At 42.2% G+C, this 21831-nt stretch overlaps 1 long non-coding RNA gene across 2 annotated transcripts in view; it reads right to left on the minus strand.

The window, feature by feature from the left end:
• Positions 1-21831, minus strand: part of LOC141978006 (uncharacterized) — a 43812-nt gene that overhangs the window by 9007 nt on the left and 12974 nt on the right. For both annotated transcript variants that reach the window (XR_012636313.1, XR_012636312.1), the window contains exons 2-5: positions 20974-21121; positions 12870-12983; positions 8506-8548; positions 7070-7155 (exon numbers count right to left, since the gene is read on the minus strand). This is a non-coding gene — a long non-coding RNA (uncharacterized LOC141978006). The remainder of the gene's footprint in view (positions 1-7069; positions 7156-8505; positions 8549-12869; positions 12984-20973; positions 21122-21831) is intronic.

Here is a 21831-nt window from a genome sequence, read left to right on the forward strand (position 1 = left end):
CTACAAAACCAGAGAGAGGAGGTTGGCCGACGGAGTTTCCTGTGACTGTGGGGCCGTTTTCCGATCCTCGGTCCGTTCACGTATCCGGGCGGAGTTCCTCTGCGCCGCGTCCACCGACTCCCTTGATGCTTTTGAGGAGCAGTGGGCGCTGTCAGAGGTTCTCTGCTCTGTGCCCCCCCCCCGGATTGTCCACCCCACAGCCTGCCCCTCTTGTTGGGTGCTTTCAAAGGAGGGAATTGTTGATGACACTGGGCCTGGCGCCAGGTAACTCGAGGGGGTGGCAGACCTTGAGGGTCGATGAAGCCCCTTCGCTCTGGGCCACCAGGTAACTCGGAAGGGTGGAAGACCATGCGAGTCAAGAAAGCCCCCCGCCCTGGGCCCAGACAAGCTTGAACACTTCCCTCCCCTGGAGCTAATGAGAAAACAATTGTGATTGGTTGCTGTGTTACACATTGCATATGCTGTTGTTTTTGTTTTGTAAGTGTGTTATGCAAATAAAAACACCTCTTTTGCTTCAAAAAAAAAAACCCAACACTCTCCTGCTGCCCTCTGGCTATGCTATATCACAATTTCCAGGTCCTAGAACCTGATGGGTCTTGTGAATGACTGCACAGGTCAGCTCAAAGTTTGCTGTAGTGGTTCAGAAGGAGCTGCTGATTTTTCGAATGTTTGCTGTTGATATTGTAACCTCAAGTTGTGTAATTCAAATGCTCCTGAAGATGGAGGTTTTTGCCACATATATTACTTCATCCTAGCTGGAGCCATTAGTTAGCTGAAATGTGGATATTCCTAGTTGCTCAATTACTTGTGGTTGTTCTGAAAATTTGAATAATAGAGAGACAATGTGGGTGTAGTAATGTCTTTTATTGGACCAACTTCTGTTGCTGAGAGAGACAAGCTTTCAACCTTACACAGAGCTCTTCTTCTTAATAGTATTTTTCTCCTGTGAGGCTGCTGGATACCTACTCAGCAGAGATTAATGGAGGGTATGCTCCTTGAAGCAGATGTAGCAGATATGATGAAGTACTTTATAGTCAGGAGGCAGAGTTGAGTTTTGGATTCTGTAGATGTTGCTGTTAATGCAGCAGCATTTTAGAAAATCCCTCTCTAAAGCAAAGGTTGCTGGAGACCACTGAATGGCAGCACACCCTGAAGCTCTGTATTTAAGGAATATCTTCTTTTCTACCACAGGAAGGAGGATTGAGGCAGAGCACTTTTCAGGAGGGTTTCTGTGATGGAGTATATACTCCCAATGGTATTAAAAAGTGTTAACCGGAGCTAGGGAGCTAAATTAAAACACCTGGTTGCACCTGGAGGGTGGGCCAGGCCCAAATGAAGAAGAAGCCCTGCGGGGGAGGCAATCTTAAAGGGAAGAAGCCCAGATGAGCAGCAGGCTGCAGAGAGAGAGAGGGGAAAAAATCTGCAGTCCCTCTCTAGTTGCTAGGAAGTGAAGGAAGGGCCTAGAGAGAGGTAGATGTATGGAATGTTCAGGGAGGTGCTGTGGGAAAGGGCCTGAAGGAAGGCCAAGGTCAGAGAAAGTCCAGGGAGGCAGCGAGAAGTCTGCTACAGGGTCCCTCGATTGGAATCCAGAGGAGAGGGAGGGCTTGGGTTCCCCTACTGGCTACAGGAAAAGGTGCAACAGGAACATCCTGACACAAAGGTGAGAAGAACTGTTGAATTTGGATCCAGGCACGTAAGAGAAAGCCCAGCATTGCTCTGCACAAGAGTGGGAGGATAATGCTGCAGAGCCCAGGAAGGGGGAAAGAGACAATAAAGGAGTGAGCTTGGGTAGGGGAAAAGAGTTATGTTTGTATGAGTTTAGTTTACTGAACTCTCTGTTCACCCGAGAAAGGGTGGAAGTAAACATGACCTGGCCAGAGGGTTGAGTCATAAGTAGAAAGACCACCACAGGATGGGAACAGCTGTCAGCAGGGGGCAGTAGATGAGGAAATCGCTGCTAGAACATGCCAAGCCATGATGGCCACCCTAGCAGTGAGTCCACTGTTCTACAGGTTCTGAACATTGGAAACCACTTTCCCCCTTGGTCCACCAGGGCCTGGATTTTTTAACCTTCAGAGCATTGTGTAAAGCTTTTCTCTTTGGCTTCTAACAGGGGTGAGATGAGGGTTTTGGGGTTGTTCTATGTGGGTCAAGTATTATTTTAATCTGGATGGCTTGGGATGGGGAGGCTGGAGTGCATTATGTAGAACTGATTTTCTCTCTCTCTCTCTCTGTCTCTCATGTTCATTAATTGTTCTTCAGTCACCTAATGTCATGGGTGCTCTAAATCAAGTGAAATGAATATATCAGTGTTTCTGTGTCTGAGGATTGACCACCCCTTGTCAGATGAGTCGTGGGATTTCTTAATGCCAAGCAGCAAAGCCACCTAGAGTGGAGGCACAGCAACAAAATCTCAGTGGAAGGAAGCAGCCCTTTCCCAATGGAATTTCTGTTCAGCCCTTTCCCAATGGAATTTCTATGAGAGCGGTGGATACTCCCCTCCTGACCGTGGAGCTGCTTCCAAGGGTGCTTGTGCAGTTTTGCGCACCATTATGAATTTGCCCCTTAGTTTCAATACCAGGAAGTAATGAAATCTAGACTCCCTCAAGTTGGCAGTGGCATGTGGGGAAAGACACTGGTGTTCTGTGACTATGCTGGATGCTGTGGCCTTTCCAGGGACACTAGAGATGCTGTTCATAATTTTGAATGGGGTTGTGTGGGAATGAGTATTGTGCCTATTAGAAATGGTAAAAAAAAACCTATTTTTTGTCAAAAAGTTGACTTTTTAAAATGAAAATTTTCATCCAGATCTGACTTTTTAAAAACGTTTTGTTTTTCACAATATTTTATTAAGATTTTACTTGAAATGGTTGTCAGCATTTTCCTTATACTGAAAATATTTTTTTGTAAGTACAAACGTCGATAACCCAATTAGATGATAGTTTTGAATAAAGATTCTATTTACATACTGATTTAAAAATTCACCAGAAACAATAAAACAAAAGGATCAACCTTGTGAGATGGAAACAACTGTGACATTCTGAGATTTTTGACATTTTTTTCCACTTTCAGAACATCTCTAATGTACACGGAATTGTGGGAATAAATAATTTTTCAGTTCACTGGCTGAAGTGACAAATAAAAATCAAAATTGGTTTCAGATTGCTCTAAAACAAAAAAAAAAGTTTTCTTGGCAAAACAAAAAGCCTTATCAAATAAAAAACATTTTCAGTTGTCTGAAATGAAATATTTCATTTTCACACATTCACAGAAACAAGGAGGGGGAGAAGGTCGGCACCTCCCTCTAAGCCTAGTAGTTAGAGCACTCACTTGGGATGTAGAAGACCCAGATTCAAAGACCCCCCTGCCGACTGATTTGAGGAAAGGATTTGAACCCAGCTCTGGCATATCCCACATGTGTTCTTTAACCACTGAGCTATAGGATATTCTGAGGTGAAGCTTTCAGTCCCTCCTGTTCAAGTTGTACCACTTTGTATAACTACAGTACATTCCACTTAATAGCAACTGGAATATTGACATCTACCAGTTAATAGCAATATTTTGCTGGGCACCCATCCTGTCCCATTGACTTTAATGTGAATGGGATTCAGACATTGGCATGATGCTTATTAGCAACATTTTTTGGAAGAAAGGCCCCTGCAAGGTTACAGACAGGGAAGGAAGTGCTGGGATGTGTCTTCCCTGGCTGCAGCCCCACAAACCAGCCAGCAGCCAGTGCTCAGCCCATCCCAGCGCTTCCGGCAGTCCCATAAACCTGCCTGCACACTGGGTCAACACAGGAGATAAGGGGCTGGGAGGGGAGGCAATGGGCAGGGCAGTAGAGGGGGGGCTGCAGCCCCGATGTGGGAGCTGCAGGGTACCTCTCCCTATACTCTGCAGTCTGTGCCCTGGTGGGGGGGCTACACCCAGAGAAGGCGCTGAGCCCCAGCCCCCAGAGTATGCAGGGAGTGGTACGGTGCAGCTCCACAGGCCCCCAGTGCCCCTGCTCCCTGTAGAAAGCCTCAGCATGAGGGTTGCATCCCTTCCCACAGGCAGGTTTGTGGGGCTACAATTGGGGAAGGCACATCCCAGCACTTCCTTCCCCGGCTGCAGCCTTGCAAACCTCACTTCTACTCATGGGCGCTGGAACTGGCGCTATACCTGCCCACCTTGTAACATGGGCAGGCTTTGGAAGGCAGGGGGCCATGTTCCCCCCCCGCCTCCCCACAAACTGCAAGCCTTGAACAGGCACGGAGTGACACAGGCAGAGGCTGTGCTTCACAACTGGGAAGGTGATCATCTCCCCTACTGGCGGCATTAGGCTCTTCCCGGGGGGGGGGGGCAAAGTGGGGCTTAGCCTCCACTCTCCATGGGACCCCATCCATGGTCCTGCTCTTTCCCCAAAGGCCTCACCCCCTGACTAGGCTGGAAACCAGCTGCCCCTGGTTGGGGGCCGGGGGTCCTGAAAGCAGCCCCTGGCACATGTTCCCAACCCCTGGGGTGTGCCGCCCAGGGCAGGAGGAGGATCCAGGGCTCCCCACAACAGCCTGGGCGGCTCTGACCATGGCCTGGCTCTGGCTTCCAGCCTGGCCAGGGGGCAGGATCTCAGGGGAAGAGGTGAAGTGAGAATGGGACCTCATGGTCCCCCCACTTCTACCGAGGTTCCTGCACTCCTGCTTGCGGTTACTAGCAACTGCTGGCTCATAGCAACTTTTCGCTGGCAACCAAGGGGTTGTAATAATACTGTATTTAAATATTCATTCGGACTGAGAGAGTATGTGAGAATGACTCCACAGCCTGGTGGTTAGGGGACACAGCTAGATTTCCGTCCCTGCTCCAAGGACTATTTATTTATTCATACAAAGTGGAACAGCTTCAACAGGAGAGACCGAGCAAGATCCATCCCAGAACTCCTTACAAGCCAGGGGCTAGGGCAAAATCCTGGGATATGGGAGCCCCGGCTTCAAATACTGCTGCATGTCAGGGAGAGGAGGGACTTGATCCCACATCCCAAGCAAGTTCTATAATCACAGGGCTATGAGTTATTGGGAGAAGGGGCACTACCTCCTCTTCAGTTTTGTGAATGGCACCTAACTTGCCTTATGACTCTAGCCTGATTTTGTTTTGTGGCCAAAACTATATGGTAAAATTTGTGTTGAGTTTGCAAATAGTTTGGGGTTGACTGAAATGGCATTTTTTAGGGGAACAAACTCGTGGTCTGAAAAATTTCACTCAGCTCTACATGTACATCATTGAGATTGGTATTAAGCTCAATAATGGAGACCACAGCGGAGGTGGAAACGTTGTTGATGTCAATAGGCTCCAAGGCCAGTCTCCCACCAAAGCTACTACTGAGATCTGTACCATGGAGAAATGAGATTTTGACAGATGTGGGCATGGCATGAGGCAAATTAATCCAGAAAAGAAAGAGCTTCCCAGTGGGCATTCCTTTTAGGGAGAGTATCTGGTCCCTGAAGGAGAATCTCCCTCAAGCAAGAGATGCAAAATGAAATGGGCAAGTGAAAATCTGTCATGTTTGTCCCCAGCACTGGGTGGTATGGTGAACTCCCTACAGACTGCAACAAAATTCTGAATAAAACTGGCCCAAATTTTTCATTTAACTTTTTTTTATGAGGAAAAACTAATGAAACTCTTTTTTTGATGAAAAGTTTAATGAAAAACTAAAAACCAACAAAAATTGGTTTTCAAAAATAAAAAACAATCAAAAAATGAAAAAAGCACTGATTTTTAATTAAAAAAACATTTTTTTAAAAAAATATAACTTGGTCATAGAACATAGTTACGGTTTTCCAACCAGCTCCAGTTCAAAATGGATTCACCTCAAGTCTATATACCTCCAAAACTGAGACAATGTACTCCCTAAAGACTCAACGATGCATCAATTTCTTGTACTGTGTATTGTCCCACAAATGGGCCTGGATTTTTTTATCATTTGGTTTGAAATGTAAACAATCATCTTTTTAATTTCCATAGAGTTTTAGTCATATTTAATTTTTTAAAATGCAAACAACTCCCTGGAGAACAAGCCTTAGTTTCTATTTGGGGATATGCTCAAATCAGCACTATAAGCCCTGTATTTTTCATAAAACTATTTCACTTTGGCAATGAGCCATCTTGAAAGGCTAACTTAATAATTGGACCATTTCCCACTTGCCATTGTCACTGATATCCTGTTACTCTTCAGACCTGCAAATCTGAAATAATGAATTTTTAAAAAGATTATATGCTATATTAGTCAACAAGTTTCAATTCCATATCCATTTAGAACAAAATACACATGGCATGCCTCACTGGACAAACTTTGTTGTTGTTGTTGCTGGAGGGAGAATGAGGCTGAGCAGCCCTACCCAGTTCTAGAAGGCAGTCCTGCAAAAGGATCCTCCACTCCCATCCCATGAAGAGCAGCAACCCTTGCAATTTGAGTTACTGAAAATCCTCTGCCTTGAGATACTGAGGCCAATCCCCCACAAAGAGTCAAAGAGCTGCTCTGCACAATTTAAGGAGTACAGTCCCCCTCTGCTAAGGGCATTCAGTGGCCCCTCTTCATCTCAGGACCATCTTCTCCATCCTTGTTAAAGACAGCCTTGCAACTGGAGAGAACAAGGACCCACAAAAAGCAGTTGTTCCTCGCCCAATATCTCCCTTTGTAACATCCCAAGCTTCATCTCAAGAGGAACAGCATGCTGTCATTTAAGAGATGTGCCCTCCCACCCTTACCTCATATCACCCCTGTACTATCTGCCTTCTCAACCCAAAGGCCTGTCAGGTCGTACAGTACTGAATTATTTATCAATATAGAGCTCCAGAATATACTAGATTCTGCACAGAAGACAGAGATCTCAGGAACTTGCAGTCTAGATGTCAGGCTTTCTGGTAACCAGCAGAGAGAAGGGAACAGGGCAGGAAAAGTTGAGGGTTAAGGTGGTAAAATCCTGTACTTGCTCAAATTAGGGATGTACTCATCTCTTTAAGGGTTTTATATTATTTTCCTTGTCTTAAAAATCAAAATAAAGGAGTTATTATTGCAGGATAAATATTAGTGACTCACACATTGTGGCTGTCATGGAAGAACCTTCACTTTCTCCACTGTAAGGTGAGCCTTTCCTCCAGTAAGCAACGGTGCAGCCTCTTGAACTGAAATAAATTAGTCTAAATTAAATTAGATTTTAAACTGCTTCAAAAAAGGATGGTCTTATTATTCTGTGTTGGACAGCACCTAGCACAGTGAGGGCCTGATCCCTAATTGTCACTCCTAGGCATTACTGCAATACTAATCAACAGTAACAGTTAGTAGCAGTATGTGTTTGGTAGGAACATGCTCTGCAAGATTCTGGTTCTGTTCCCTGTTTATAACACTGAAAGTTTAAAGAAGGCTGGAAAATACCATGGCACAATAACATGCTAATTCTATTTTTGTAACGACTATCTGCTTTGGCTCAATATAATTTACTCACTTAGTTAGTCAGTGTGTAACCCTAGGCTGCAAGAACAAATACGTCAATCTTTGGGGTTCGTAGGTTGTTCCCATCCACATCCCCCAGGATGATAGATGTGCTCTACTTTTGAAATTACACCAGGTGACTTGGGCAATCAATGTAACTGTTGTAGTTTTTTATTTTAGAATATATCTGAAATGCAGAATTTCCAGGATCGGTGAGTGGAAGAACATCTTAGTCAGTCAAAAGTGCTCCATGTCACAGCGTATAAATAGATCTAGCTGAGAACATAGCAATAGCTCTGCTGCTGCTGCTATCTCAGAACTGAGCTGATCCTAATGAACACAACGGGTGATTGTTTCTTGCTGTCTTTCCCTGTGTTGTGAGGCAACGATTGCAATGATACCAAATACTAAAGTGGATGAACTCAAGGAGGTAAACAGTAATCTTACAGTAGGAAGTACACTCAGGGTAGTTTGAACATATTCACAGGCTGGTTCTCTCTGTTGGGGATGAGATCTAAAACTTCCCCCATTACACACACACAGTGTATCTTAGGAGAGGGCCGTATCATTGCATACACCCATTGATCTGTGCTATGAAATCGTTCCCAGCACTGCCACCTTCCCTGGCCGGTAATTCTGAGAACAGTGCCCTTGCTTGGTTCAGCAGATATTGCATGTTTTTATTTTGGATTGTCTCAGAGCTGCTTCCTAGGATGTGCTGGTTGCCTAGTACAAGTGGCCTGTAACTAAAGATTAAACAAAACTGTACTGGAAACCTGAGGGTAACATTAAAGTGGTTAGTTAAGATAGAAGTTTGTCTGTTGAATTGGTTACTAGTGCAGGTACCATTATAAAGAGGAAGTGTGGTCTAATGAACTAGAATGAGGATCAAGGATCCCTTATCTCCTCTTTGTCTATGTTCCCCCATCTGTAAAATGGGGATAATAATACTAACTTGCTGGCACTTAACTTGCAAGGAGGATTAATTAGTTAATATTTGCACAGTGCTTTAAAAATGAAAAATGCTGATTTAAATCATTTACCTGTGGGTACACGAATCCAAGGTCAAAACCAGCACAGAACTTCCTAGAACCAGAGAAAGAAAAGTGGTAGAATCCAAGAATTTCGTTAGTGACCTCCCCATACCAATCTAATTAACCTGGGAAGTGTTCAAATACTATGGTAATAGGTACGCACACAAAACACTGAGTAGATATTATTTATAAAAGAAAAATGCCAAAGTATAATTCTTTAGAAAAGGAAGAGAGGGAGTAATTGTTTGACTAAAAGCCTAATCATTTTTCAAATCACAGACAAAGATAGATCAAAGACCATATCCCACAAGCTCCTTATTCCAAGTAGTAGAAATGGGGGATACAGAATAGTGCAGTGTTTTAGCTAATTCTCTCTCTGTGACCATGAATTGAGGAAGCTCAATAGATGCCAATAATTGCTGACAGCTCTGAAATTAAAGATGCCAAGCAGACCAATATTAAACATTTAGTTTAAGTTAATGAACCTTTTCTTTCTTCTAGTAATCAATGCTATAAAAATAGCAACAATTCTTTGTTTTTTTCCCTTGGAATGAATTGAATAATCCTGGTAGCAATTAAGCAAAGACAATGAGTTCTCATTCTACAGTAATGACTCTGAATTCTCTATGAAGCCAAAAAGGGAACCATGTAACTGCTAGTAGTATTGGAATGGTTTAGTAGAGGAAATTATTAATCTTCCATAGAGGCTGTGGTCTGGAGGACCAGGCACTGGTCTGATAGCTAAGACAGCTGGATTCTCTTCCCAGTTCTGCTACTTTACAGGCTCTATGAACTTGGGCAAGTCAGCTCTTTGCCTCAGTCTCCAAACCAGTAAAATGGGAAAATGATACTTACATTCTTAAAGTGTTTTGAGGGTATCTACGGCTGTAAAAAGCAAATGATTGTTTGTCATAGATTCTGAGGCCAGAAGAGACCATTGTGATCTAGTCTGATCTCCTGTATAACACAGGCCATAGAATTTCCCCAAAATAATTCCTAGGGCAGATCTTTTAGAAAAAACATCCAGTCTTGTTTTAAAAATTGTCGGTGATGGAGAATCTAACATGATCCTTGGTAAATTGTTCCAAGGTTTTAATTACTCTTGCCATTAAAAATGTACACCTTATTTCCAGTCTGATTTTTATAGCTTCAATTTCCAGCCATTGGATCGTGTTTGTTATACCTTTCTCTGCTATATTAAAGAGCCCATTATTAAATATTTGTTCCCCATATAGATACCTAAAGACTGTAATCAAGTCACCCCTTAACCTTTTTTGTTACTAAAATAGATTGAGCTCTTTGAGTCTATCTCTATAAAGTGTGTTTTCTAATCCTGTAATCATTGTAGTGGCTCTTCTCGGAACCCTTTCCAATTTATCAACATCCTTCTTGAACTGTGGACACCGGAACTGGACACAGTATTCCAGCAGTGGTCACACCAGTGTCAAATAAAGAGGTAAATAACCTCTCTACTCCTATTTGAGATTCCCCTGTTTATGCATCCCAGGATCACATTAGCTCTTTTTGGTATGATCTCATACTAGGAGATCAAATTCAGCTGATTATCCACCACAGTCCCCAGATCTTTTTCACAGTTACTGCTTCTCAGAATAGAGTCCCCCATCCTGTAAGTATGGCCTACATTCTTTGTTCCTAGATGTATACATTTACATTTAGCCATATTAAAACACATATTGTTTGCTTGTACCCAGTTTACCAAGCGATCCAGGGCATTCTGAATCAATGACCTGTCCTCTTCATTACTTACCACTCTCCCAATTTTTGTGTCATCTGCAAACTTTATGAGTGATTATTTTATTTTTTCTTTCATCTCATTAAAAAAGTTAAATAGTGTAAAATGTTAAATAGTGTAAGAACCAAACCCTGTGGGACCCACTGGAAAACACCCACTCGATGATTTCCCATTTACAATTGCATTTTTATACCTATCACTTAGCCAATTTTTAATATGTGCCATGTTAAATTTATATCACTCTAGTTTTTTAATCAGAATTGTGTGTGGTACTAAATCAAATGCCTTACAGAAATCTAAGTATAGTATGTCAATACTATTACCTTTATCAACCCAACATGTAATCTCATCAATAATGATATCAAGTTAATTTGACAGGATCTGTTTTCCATAAAACCATGTTGATTTGCATTACTTATATTACTCTCCTTTAATTCTTTATTGATCAAGGCTCTTATCAGCTGCTCCAGTATCTTGCCCAAGATTGGTGTCAGGCTGACAGGCCTGTATTTACGCAGGTAATTCCATTTACCCTTTATGAACATTGCCAAAACAGTTACTTTCTTCCAGTTTTGGGGACCTTCACAATTGTTCCAAGACATATTGAAAATCAGCATTAACATTCCTCCAAGATCCTGAGCCAGCTCTTTTAGAACTCTTGGATGCAAGTTGTTGCTGGTTAACATCCTATAGAGGTACTAGTGGAATGGAAAGTATGTTATCATTACCATATGATGAGACTATATAATCTGTTTTTCCCCAAATAGAGAACAGAAATATTTATTCAACTTCTGCTTTTTCTACATTATTATTGGCAATTCTATCATTTCCATCTAGTAATGGACCAATACCATTTTTGACATAGAGTGCCTCGCCCATGCCCCTCTTGCCCACTCAGCCCTTCCTAAATAGGTTATAACCATTGAGTTTAATATTTTAATAGTGTGAATCATCTTACCAGGTTTCAGTAATACCAACTAAATTGAATATGTGTTTATAAATGAGCAATTCCAATTCCTCTTGTTTGTTATCTAGGCTTCTACCATTGATCTATAGCAGGGGTGGGCAAACTTGCCACATTGGCGTTGCGAAACTGTACGGAGGGCTGGGTAGGGAAGGCTGTGCCTCCCCAAAGAACCTAGCCCCCACCCCCATCCGCCCCCTCCCACTTCCCACTCCCCTCAGAACCCCTGACCCATCCAATGCTCCTAGTCCCCTGACCACACCCTCCCGGGACCCCGGCCCCTAGCCACCCCCCAGGGCCCCACCTCCTATCCAACCCCTCCATGCTCTCTGTCCCCTGACTGCCTCGACCCCTATCCACACCCCTGCCCCCAGAGAGGCTCCTCCAGGACTCCCATGCCTATCCAACTACCCCTGTTCCTGTCCCCTGGCTGCCCCCCCCCGTAACCTCGGTCCCATCCAACCACCCCCTGCTCCCTGTCCCCTGACTGCCCCCTGGGACCCCTTGCCCCTTATCCAACCCCCCTCCCCCTCCTTTACCATGCTGTTCAAAGCAGCAAAGCCCCACCACCTGGCCAGAGCCAGCCATGCCACCACCACGCTGCCCAGCAAGACCGGTGGGCCAGAGCACTGGCGGCGCATTGCGCTGAGGCTGCAGGGGAGGGGAGACAGCAGGGGAGGGGCCAGGGGCTAGCCTCCCTGGCCAGGAACTCAGGGGCCAGGCAGGACGGTCCCGCAGGCCGGATGAGGCCTGCGGGCTGTAGTTTGCCCACCTCTGGTCTATAGGCAATTCAATATTTTTTTCTTATCATGTTCTTTGGTTCCTTGATTAATTTTGTTCTCAACATCTCAATTTTGTGCTATCTGAGTGCTTGTGTCTTCCCTCCCTTTACCTTCTACATTTGATATTAGTTTAATGCTCCCCTGACTAGTCTAGCCAGCCTGTCTCCAAGAAGGATGGTTTCCCTTGTAAGTACTTGTACTGGGGTGGAGGCCAAGCAAACTATGAAGTCCCCCTCTCCACAAAAGATGGACCAATGTTCCACAAAACCAAAACCCTACACCACTTATCTAGCCAGCGGGCCTCTTCCAGTATCTTCTGCCTTCTGTCTTCTTTCATTCATGGGACAGAAAAGATATCTGAGAAGATCGCTTGAACATTCTTCATCAGCACGCTTCTGAGTCCACCGCCCCCACCCCCACACCTCCAACTCTTCTGTTTCTCCCCCATCTTCTTCTTAGCGCACCTCACCTCCTGATTCCTACTGATGAGTGTTGTATTTCCAATAAAATTGGACAGAACGTTTCTGACAAAACATATTTTCAATGAGATATACTGTTTTTCAAAACCAAAACATGTCATGGAGTTGTATTGATTCTGAAGAATTTTGTGATGGGGAGGTTTCTGAGGTCCAGAGCTGTATGGATGCTTCTGACCAGAGAGTGCTAGAGAGACCTAAATCAAAAACCTGACCTTTCTGATCTGAAATGGATGTTTTGATGCAATTCCATTTTGTGAAAATATTCAAAATTTTTGTTTTCATTCCAGTGCAGAATGAAAATAATTTAGGAAACCTAGAAAGCTGTGAAACAGAACTGTTGTTGTCCAGCCAGTTCTAATTTCCAAGCAATGCTACATGTAGGTTTTTTGCCTTACCATTGTGAGGTCATATAAGTGTGCCTCTTCATTCTCTTTACACGTTGTTCCATGGGCTGTCACTGAACTGCATGTCCCCAAATGATTTGCAGTGCTATTTACCTGCAGAAATGTCTGTCCAGGGAAAAGATAACAACAACAGGCCTTTTAACTATTTTTAAATGACAAAAGTATTATAATTGAAAGAAAGGGATCATAATCCAGTTTTAATTTTTCTATTTTAAACTCTAGCAAGTTGATATCAGGAGAAGGGAAACACAGAATCCAGCCACTGTCCCACTCCATTTAGTGCTCACTAAAACTAGAAGAACTAGTCACAGCAAAAATATATATGATTAGATTAGGCTCACAAACTTAGATTTTTCTATTAAATGATTTAACAAATCATTTATTATTTGTATTATTCCAGTGCTGAGGAGCCCCAGTCATGGAATAGGATGCCATTGTGGTAGGCACTGTACAAACACAGCTAATTTAGGGTTCATAAAGATTCCTACCTTGTTTAGCATAGTTTGGAATGTACCTCACTGAAAGGTTTAACAGCTCAAAATGCTTGAGCATCATGCAAAGTGTTTCCTTCTACTCAGGGCTTGGGCATCAACTGCCCAAGTGCTTATGCCAGTTAATCCTGCACTGCTGTATATCATTTCCCACCAGCAAAGGCTGCTTCAACATGTTAATGATTGTCTGAGTAATAAGGCACCATGGGCTGTGTGATAGCACTGATTAATTCACAGCTCAGCTTCCGTGCACCTGAGGTGTACATTGATCAGCATGGCTGTGAGGTCTGAAGAGTCTTGGGATTATTAAATGAGCTTTTACATTTGAAATAAATCATATTTTTAATGGTTAAAATGCTTTGTAAGAAATTTTCAAGTCAGCTAAAATCTGAGAAAGCCATAATTAGACAGATTCCTGGAGGAAAATATTTTAACCATCACAGGATTTATAATTTGGGGATGGGGGGAAAGCTCATTAACTGACTCTTTTCTTTTCTTTATGCCAAAGAATTTTTCTTCCCTTCTTAGTACATTTAAATATTTCTCCCTTATCTTATGCATCATTAGGGTACCACATTATGGTTCCCATCACTCCACAATAGTAAGTAGTTCATTTAATTTCCTATTGATCAAACATAATTGAGAGGCATAATTTGGTCCCACCTATTATTTTTATCAGAAACTGAAAGTAAATCAACCGCATAAGCCTCGTGAGGCACATTTGAGGAGAAGGATGGAAGAAGTTATTATCCCATTTCACCCCTGGATGCTGCTTTGATTGGATGCATAGGTTGCTAGGTATTGATTCTGTGTCCTGATTGCATGAGCATAACTCTTAGAATGAAGTTTCTGGTGCAAATACTTTCAGTTTTGAATTCAAAATTCATTTGGGGGGAATATTTGCTTTTCATGAACATTTGAGAAAACAAGTTTATTTGCAGAAATATTCAACAAAATAGTTCATTTTTCAATAACACAAAATGTGTACAAACACAGCCAAAGCAAACTTGTTGAAAAATTCAAACACATATTAGTGGGTAATTGTTGCCACTGCTTTACCAATTCTACAACCGTACATGTAAATACACACACAAGTTATTGTATAGAGCTGTCGTCACCTGTTACTGAGATATAGACACCACTGATGTGAAACTTGTGGTATAATATAGGTACACAGAATAGTGTGCAGTAGTTTATGGCCAGAAGTGAAGAACACTGTGGCCAGCTGAAATTTAAGAGGGAATTTAAAGAAGACATGTTATTACTCAAACAGGAATTTGGCCAGGGCACTGACTAACTTCCCTACTCTTGCAAAAAGTGTGGTTACATTTTAATGATTACAAGTAGCCAAGGTAATGGGAGTCTTTCATTAACTTCACAGGTTGTTAGATTGGGGCCCAGTAAATTGGGTTTACATCTCTCTATTCAGAATGGTCCCTAATGATATGCTGTGTCACTGGTTCACTGTAGCCTAAGTGGAAAAGGTAACAGTTAGAGGATCACCAACAACACTTCCTGCAGCAGCTTGAACATCTTCTTGGTGGAGTGTGCAGCAAGCTGGGGATTCCTCTTACCACACTTCTAATAGAATTGAAATGACGTTGTAGTTACTGTTTGAAAGGAAGGCGTCGGGATGCCTTTTCTTGATGCGAGTACTATGGAGCGAGATCTATTCAAGGATCTGAGTAGTACAGGTCACTGAAAAAGAATTTCTAGAGGATGTGGGCTTTTTTTCCAAAGTATGATCTGTAATTTAAGTAGCCCACTTGCAAATCAGTGCTGGTGAGAGGTGCTTTGAGGCCACAGAGCTCGGGTCCGAAGACTCCCTGTTCATTATGATGTCACAGACAATTAGTGGCAACTTTGCTTTGTCATGTGGAAACATGTTCACTCAGAACTGGACTGAAGCCACTAACTTCTTTCACATGGGCTACCAAACAGTCACCAAATCATAATTACTTTGGGCCACTAACAGCTGGAGGCAGATTAGAAACAATGGCAACTTTGAGACCACATCTGTAATCAAAACTACTTAAGAACAGCACTTTTTCAGAGTATGGTTTGGTTGGGGGTTAGCTTGAATTCTTCAACCCTTGGGAAAACAACATTATTCTTCAAGACACTGATCCTGCACCTTCTGAAGTCAGTGGGGAGGGGGATGTTGCCATTGACTTCCTGTGTACAAGCTCAGACCCTAAAACCTCTTCCCAATTCACCTGCATATCTGGCAAAAGTGAAGGTTTGTAATCTTTGGAGATAAGCCCCTCTTTTATCCAGTGGTTCATCTTTCCTTACAGAATAGGCTACAATAAAGGGTATAAGGTTAAGTGCATTTCCTTCAAAGTCTCAAAGAACAGTTCAGTATGATCTGAAGAATGGTTCCTCTCTTCACCCCTTTCTTTCCACTTTAATGTGATACCCTGCTCCCCTTATTAAATGTGTTGTCGAAAGCAGACAGGTTTTGGCCTTTGCATTGCTGATTTTTTTATTTATTCAACTAAAACTAAAAGCTTGCATAATAAGATGGAACTGGTAATTGGATTGTCTCCTGGGGCTATTTCTTATTGCTCGGGGGCTTTTCAGTTCCTAGACTCACTCAATCCAGATTAGAAGATGAAGTGTCTGTCAACAATGAAGATTTGAAAACAATATAAAGTTTGTGAAATATGCTAAAGTTCAGGAACATCTTATTAGAGTGAAGGCTTTGCATAAAAATATGCATAAAAAAGGAGTATGGAAAAATTCCAATAAATAACTCCTGATGCTATAAGAACAAAGGAAACTGCTGGTATTTCTGTATACATGATCCATGCTCCCATTAATTGCTACAATATAGTTCCACGACATAGGCCCTGGTTCAACAAAACACCTAAGCACGTGTGTACCTGCAAGTGTCCATCCCTGTTCAGCAAAGCACTTAGACATATGTTTAACTTAAACTTTAAGCAAATACTTTATACCTGACAAGTTGCAGAGGTGAAAAAACAGTGCCTGAAATTAAACAGCTGTGTGCATGTATGCTGCTGCTGCTATTTGAACTAATATGCAGTAGCAGTTTTCCTCCGTGTATCTTAAATTGCTTATCAAAGATTAATTAACAAAGCTACACAACTCTGATCTGTGTTGGGTAAGTATTGCAGCCATTTTGCAAATAGGAAAACCAAGCCATAGAGAGGTTATGCCCTGCATTTTCTTAAGTGCCTCGAGAAAAGAACAGGAGTACTTGTGGCACCTTAGAGACTAACACATTTATATGAGCATAAGCTTTCGTGGACTACTGCTCACTTCATCGGATGCATGGAATGGAACGTATAGAATGGAACCCTAAGAGCCTCGCTTTTTGAGCAACTAACCCAAGATACCTAGGTCCTGATTTTCACTTATGCTGAGGGTGCACAGCTCACATTGACTTCAGCTGGATTTGTCAGTGTTCTGAACCTCTGAAAACCAGGCAGTCACTGGGGGGCTTAAGTTGAGAACACAAAAACTATGGCACCCAAAAGTAGCGGGCTCTTTTATGAAAATTTGGGCTTAAAATGACTCACCTAAATGAGACCTAGGAAGAGAATCCAGGAATCCTGACTCCCTGGCCTGTACTAAAAATACTAAGACCCAATTTTGGAAAGTTTCCCTATTCAGGAAGGCATTTAGGCACAGGCTTACCTTTAAGCATGTAAACACATGCTTAAAATTTAGCTATTGCCAAGTCCTTTCCTGAGTTGGTGCCTACACCACTAGAGACAGATTTCATGGAATACTACTGTATCTTATAAATCCAATTAATGTATACATTTCTTGTATCTGTCTTTTAATATGGAACAAAATATGTGTATAAAATATCCCCCAGTGGTTCAGAAAAGTAGCTCTTTTCCTCGGATCAGTCACTGTGAAAAAATTCTGAGTTAATGTTCACCATAATCTTTCAAAGGAAGTCATGCAAAATTAAATAGATACAATCAACTGGAATAATACACGGGAGCTATGCAGTTCATGAAGTTAATTCAGGTTGTTTCCTGAAGATGCAAATCATGAGCAGAATGTTAGCAGGCTTCATAATCAATTAAGTTTACACCACAAAGTGACTTTTTCAAAATGGTGTGGAAACGCACAGACATCATAATATTCCCAGTGCCTCACAACAAACATAACTACTGTATATGTATTTCAACCTCCGTCTGGTATTGATGCAGGAATGTACTTCTGCATTGGCTCGGTACTGATTTTTAGGGAGACAGGTGTGATTTCATCACAGACCCGTCCTGATGGAATTATACCATGTTCCATTTCATCATCCTCATTTCTCTCTGGGACGGATGCAAGAATGAATTGTTCTTATCAGCATTAATAACGGTATATAAAATGTATGTGGCAAGATTAGAAAGATTAATAGTAGAAATTATGGTTTAATGAAAAGACAGAAAGTTGGCACACCCATGGATCACAGCGGTGACTTGTCAAGAGGCTAAAGGCCATATAGAAAGGGGAAGTTTTCACTTATTTTCATCTTTAATGTAGAGGTGTGACTTGTCCAGACTACAGACCCCAACATTCAATCTTCAATGTTTATGCAGGATTGCATGCTGGGATCTGTAGTCACCACAGGCCACAGGCCACATTAAAGAAGACAGTGCATGCAAGACACTTTGTAGAACCCCCTGGGTCTCATTTGGCCTCTTGGCTGAACTTTGGCTACTCAGGATTTATTACTATTAATAATTAGCACAATCGTCATTGCAGCAACTTAAAACTTCTGTTGGGACCTTCCTTTTTTCCTCCTTATAAATAACAAAGCATATTAGAGAGGCTGTTTTAACCAGATATAATACAATTTTGAGCTACTAAGCTATTATCACATGTCCTCAAGGAAGTCTCTCAGTTCCTTGTAAAGTAATCCAGTTGATGTATTGCTGCAGGGACCTATACAATTCAGGTAACACTTATAGGAAGCATATCTGAATAGTGCCAGAGAGGTTGCACTTATTCTGTGCCTGAAGGGGCTACTTGCATAAGCAATCAGGGTTATCTATTTTATTATTTTAAAGTAATCTAATTAAATAAAGCCGTGATGGAATGGGGAGCAACGTTTTGCTTACTACTCTCACATTCTGTAAACACATTTCAGCCTTGCTGTAGAAATAGTGGCTAGATTTTCAGTAATGATGGTACACCAATAAGTCTACCAGATTTCTTAGGACAACTTTAAAATTCTTTGTATAGTAATAATAATAATAATAACAATAAAATAATAACGAAAAGAGGGTTATGAGCTTCCATGAAGATAAACAAAGGCTGTGCAATTTCCAAGACTGAAGACAGGGGGATTTTAGAGTAAAGAAGTGGGTGCTGGAATATATCGCAGTAGCTGATATTTCTTTTCTCTTGGATATTGTATATACATGCACTGCCATGAAGCTACACTGATTTTCATTAATGTGAATTACATTTACACCAGCTGAGGAGCTGGCCCTGTGTCTGTATTTTTATATAGTGCCCTGCACACAAAGCTCCCAAAAAAAACTTTACAGTGAGAAGCACAATAAAGTGACCATTTTAAAAGAGTTCACACAGAAAATAGGGAAACTACCTATAGAGCTGGAGTAGGACTAAAGTAAAGGAAAAAAGAGCTGGAATTTAGCAGTAATAAAGACGAAAGTATGTTTGCGGACTAGTTATGCTGAGGGGTGACTAGTGGCAGTGAGGAAGAGCAAGGACACTCAGAAGGATTATTAGTGTGAGAGATGAATAGGAGGCAGTTGTGGGAGTGCAGAAAGATGAATGAGTTTAACCAAGCAAGGTGAAGAATGGGCAACACCATGGCAAATGAAGTTCAATGCTGATAAATGCCAAGTGTTACACACTGGAGGAGGGGGGCGAAATCAGCTATTCATATACCTTGCTGGGTTCTACATTAACTGTATCAACTCAGGAAAGGGATCTAGGCATTACTGCACCTGAGCTCAATGTACAGCTGTGGTTAAAAAAGCAAACAAGATGTTAGGTTGAATAACAAACGGTATTGAGAATAATACGGAAAATATCATGCCATTATATACATCAATGGTGCAGCCTCAGCTGGAATAGTGTGTGCAGCACCGGCCATCCCATGTAAGGGTATTGGGTTCCCAGGCAGCCCTCACAACCTGGCCTCTATTGGGCAGCTCACCCAGCACTACTGGAAGTGAGGGGCTGGCAGAACTCTCTGCCCCCTCCCCCCGATGCACCACCCATAAGGATCTTGCTAGGGATGATGATCATCCCCATCAATTGGCCTGATCACAGTATTTAAGCATGAAGGAGGCAAAGGAAATTGACTGAGAGACTTCCTGACTGGCTACTGGAGCTGACTCTTGCTTGATCCCTGGATTCTGAATATGGCTCTGACTCCTGGCTTGGTTTCTGGATCTTGATTCTGGCTCTGATCCCTAGCTTCATTCCTGTAAGGGACCAGGGTGTAGGCAGTCTGGCCTAGCAGTCTCAGCTGGGTTGAGGTCCACCACCAGGGACAGTAGTCACCAGGCAGGAGTTCGAGGAATCACAAGTGCCAGGTTCCATAAGCAAGCGTCAGTGTCAGAGGTCAGGCTGGGGTCAAAGACTGGATATCAGAGGCTGTACCAGTCCAGAACTGAGAGGCAGGAATCAGGGTCAGAGGCAGGCTGGAGTCAGAGATCATGAGATCAAGCAAAGTCTGGTATTGCAGCAGGCCAAAGTCTGTGTGGGTGCCCAGACAACTTCCTGGAGCAACCACTGAGGTTAAACACAGTGCATAGCCACTCAGAGGGCCACAGGGAACCATCACTCTGGGTCTCTTGACTGAGTAATTCCTGCAGCACCTACTCTCTATAATGTTCCCTGGGTCTGCCTCTGCATGGCCTCCTGGTGGCACTGAGGGGATATCAGCTATTCCAGGCTCTGCAAAACTGGGTGCTAGTCCCTGGGTCCTTAGAGTTCCTGATTTTGGCTCTAACTCTTGGCTGGATTCCTGGACTCTGATTTTGGCTCTGACCTTTGACACTTGGACTCTGTCTCTGACAACTAGGTTAGAATGGCCACATCTGGGTCCTAACACCCCTTCTCAGACAGGATATTGCAGACTTAGAGAGGTTTTAGAGAAGGGTGACAAGATTGATTACGGGCCTAGAAAAACGCTCAAATGAAAAGTGATTTAAAAGATTGTGATTGTTCATCATAGAAAGGAGATGAATAAGAGGACATGATAAAAGTATAGAAAATAATGAATAGTCTAGAGAAGGCAGACGGAGGGAACAGAAACTCCCAGTTTTATAACACAAGAACATGGTGGGGGACACTCAATGAAATTAAAAGGGGTCAAATTGAAAACACTGATTAAAGGAAATATGTTTACAGACAACATGTAATTAAACGGTAAAACTCATTGTCCAGGATGACCTTCTGGCCCAAAACTTAGCAAGGTACCAAAAGTATTGGATATCAATATGGATAGCAAGAACATTTAGAGTTATAATGGATAATACTAGCATAAATTTTGAAAGAACTATTAAACTACATGCTTTGGAATTTAAAACAAGTAAAACAATCTCTGATTATTAGAGATTAGGAGGCAATTTAATATAGAGGCAGATTACCTCCTCTCTGCCTAATGTGAGGTTACTTGCATCTTCCTCTGAAGCATCTGGATGCTGATCACTGCTGGAGACAAAATTCTGCACTCACTGGTCCATGGATTTGATCCAGTCTGGTGATTCCTCTGTTTCCCAAGGCATTAGCCTGAAACTAACAAGAAGGTTTAAATGACTCATTGGCTCTGAAAAAGGAAGTGAGACTTGTAGACAGATTCAATAAACAGCGAATCCCAGCTAAAAGATTGTCCTGTCAGAACTTAGCCCTCACAAAAAACACAAAGAGTTGTAAATAGAAGAGATACAAGACAGATATATAATCCTAAATTACTGAGCCTGTGACAGTCTGAGTTTGTTAATAGAAAATGGATTAGACTGTCAGGTCTTGCATTGAGCCACCTTTATTCATGAATAACACCCAATTTAGCTAGAGATCCAATTGATTCCAATGGGACTATTCTCCAAGGGCCTGATCCAAAACCCATTCATATCAGTGAAAAGACTCCCATTGACTTCAATAGGTACAGGATCAGGTCCCAAGTAGGGTGCTAATCATCATAAGCAAGGGTGATAGAATATGATCTTTAGATTATGAGCACTACAGGGCAGGAACCATGTCTTCTTGTGCATTTGCACAGCATCTAGCATAATGACCACCTGATTCCTATTAGGGTCTGTGGGTGTTACTATAATATGCATATTCAATAACAATAGCATTAATGTTGTGCCAAATTTAAATAAGTGCACTAAGACTCATTCAGCAAACTAAACGCATGCTTAAATCCCATTGACCCATGTTGAGATGTTTTGCTGAGTCTGGATTGATATACATATATAAGTATATGCTTCAAGTGAAGCATGTGC

This window comes from Natator depressus, chromosome 1, assembly GCF_965152275.1.
Source record: "Natator depressus isolate rNatDep1 chromosome 1, rNatDep2.hap1, whole genome shotgun sequence".
Taxonomy (NCBI): Eukaryota; Metazoa; Chordata; order Testudines; family Cheloniidae; genus Natator; species Natator depressus.